We start from the raw sequence: 2,844 nt of genomic DNA, 5'->3' as shown, positions 1-2,844 counted from the left end.
ATTAGTCCCAGCAAGCAAGTGGGCCAAAATTTCTTGGGTCACGTTACGAAACTCAAGTCTATAATACTAAGAAGGATTAACATCTTTTTTCTTAACATTGGGCTTCTAGAGTCAATCAAGCTATGGGGAATTCTAATCAAGCTCCTTTCACCTTAAACCAGACAGTGAGACATGCCTCTTTGTTGTCTCTTGCTCCTCTTTATGCCTTGTCTCTCTCCTTGGATATTAGCAGGGATAGTCAGTCTAAGGCAGTGGTGAGCTGGAGCCAGTTCCCACCGGTTCACAAGAACCAGTTGTTAAATTTAGAAGCCGGTGTAGAACTGGCTGTTAAAGGAGTGGGTGGGTGGGCAAACAACTCCACATCTGGCCCGCGGGACCATCCTGTCTCCGGCCCACCTGAGCTCTCAGCTGGGGAGGCTCCCCTGACCCCTTCCCCGCTTCCCCTTCCCTCACAGAGCCGCAGGGTGCTGAGCCGCCGGCGCCAGCGCTCTGGGCATGCTTTGAGCGGCATGGTAAGGGAGGTGGGAAGCTGAGAGCTCCAGCGGGCCACGTGGCATCCTTACATGCTGCCCTGAGCAGCATGGTAAGGGGGCCGGGCCGGGGCTGGGAAGAGGGGTTAGATAAGGGGCAGGGCGCAGTTGGAAGGGGTGGAGGTTCTGGGGGGGGCGGTCAGGGGCTGGGTAGGGTGGGAGTTTTGGGGCTCTGTCGGGGTGGTGATGGATGGGGTCGGGGCAGTCAGGGGACAGGGAGTGGGGCAAGTTGGGTAGGAGGTGGGGTCCTGGGGGGCAGTTAGGGTGTGGGGGGGTGTCTCAGCAGGGGGTGGCCAGGGGACAGGGAGCGGGGGGTTGATGGGTTGCAGGTTCCAAGGGGGGCAGGACATGGGTGGGATGGGGGAACAGGCTGTTTTGGGGGGCACAGCCTTCCCTACCCAGCCCCCGATACAATTTTGCAACCCCGATGTGCAGGGTCAGCTTTAGGAAGTGTGGGGCCCAATTTCGACAGGGCCCTGGCAGGGATGACTAAAAAAAAAAAAAAAAAAAAAAACCATGTGGAGCTTGTACTCACCAGGTGGCACTCCAAGTCTTCAGCGGCACTTCAGCGGTGGGTCCTTCACTCGCTCCGGGTCTTCAGCGGCACTGAAGGACCCACCGCTGAAGTGCTGCCGAATACCCAGAGCGAGTGAAGGACCCGCTGCCGAAGACCCGGTAGGGAACTGATTGTTAAGATTTTGGCAGCTCATCACTGGTCTAAGGTACTGCCTCAAGGCAGTACAACAGTTACACCTGCTGGGTGGGTGCAGGGCCAGTTCCAGGAAAGTGTCCAGCAGGCCCCTGGGTTTTCACCTGAATCCATATTGTTGTAGCTGCAACAATCAGGATCCCTTGAAGTTTCCACAAGTGGCTTGTTTTTCTTAGCAAGTTACCTGCAATTTTGAGTCCCAAGCATAGATCTCCACAAAAGCAAGCAAATTAATCTGAGCTGGGAAGTTTTAGAGAAGTCAAAAGAATGTTTCTTCCAGTCTTTTGCCTCCTTATTTTCCCTCTTGCGAGGCTGAGTCTGAACAGAGTGTATGTGAGGATTTCAATTCAGTGTGGGGATGAGAAGTACAACTTTAAGAAACAGAATGGGCCACATGCATCTGTCCCAGTTACTACTCATTTCCTATTCTTTCCCCACTCCCTGTAAGTACTGTGAGGGCACATCCCAACTACTGCTATTATGTGACTAAGGAGATAATGGCAAATACAAAATATTTTTATTCCTTTTTCCTTACCAGAAATTTCCAGGCTGACTTTCCATCATCTTTTACCAATAGCAACCCAAGTCAACATTTCGTATTGCAATCTGGGGGCAACTATCAGGTTTTTCACCCAGCTCCTACATTTTAAGAATCTTCTCCCATTCCCCCACCTCCAGCGACAGATGCCAACTTTGTGCTTTACACCACCATGCAAGAAGATAGGGGTCTGGTTCCTTTCCCAGCAGAGGCACCCTTAGCCCTCAGCAATGATTCCCTGCAGTGCTCTGTGAATGGGGAACTTCAGTCTTTTCCCCAAGCCCAATGCTTGGAAAAACAATAAATGAAGTTGGCACTCAAAAATCAAGGCAAAACCCCATGGTTATTCCCAAAACAGGATGGCTCTGTTGCCCACTCCGTGGGAGTTTTGCTTAAAACATATTATGTCAACAGAATCAAAATAATCTATGCAAAACTTCACATTTAACGCACATCTGAGGGAACAAAGAGGTAGCATTTTTGGCATATAAAGGTAACACCAATAGCCCCAAATGTCTTGGCACTTCCCCCACACATCTGCCAACAAGCTGACAGCCCTACAGATGGTCTTCAGAAACCAAGTGTCACTGTGGAGATGGCGGGGACTAGCAGGAGCAAAGTAAGGTTGTTTTGGTAGGTAGCTGTATTGCCCAGTAGTAGTATTTGGTTTCTCTCATGAACTGTTGCAGAACCAGGACAGGAAAAAATCATGGCAGTCACAGGGCCAAATTCGAATGGAATGGAAGGGAGTGTAAGTTACATGTCAGCAAAGGGGTTTCTGGGGAGCTTAATTTGGTATGATTTAAATATAAGAGGCTACAAAAAGGTGTAAATCACAGCAGCACAGACTCCTTTACACATCACTTCACAGGTTTAGACGGCAGGAACTATCATCCACAGGGAGGGGATTTTAAAAGAAGCAGATTCTAAAACTCCCTACATTTCCCTGGGCTCTAGAATCTTGAGCTCAACTCAGATGGCCGTCACCACCCTGTGAAAGGCATTCTATATGGCAGACAAAGTGCAAGTTGGAAGGCCATATTTACCTGACAAGCTAAAATAAAGCA

Source organism: Mauremys reevesii, linkage group 2 (assembly GCF_016161935.1).
Source record: "Mauremys reevesii isolate NIE-2019 linkage group 2, ASM1616193v1, whole genome shotgun sequence".
NCBI lineage: Eukaryota > Metazoa > Chordata > Testudines > Geoemydidae > Mauremys > Mauremys reevesii.
Note: the sequence above shows the minus strand (reverse complement) of the source record.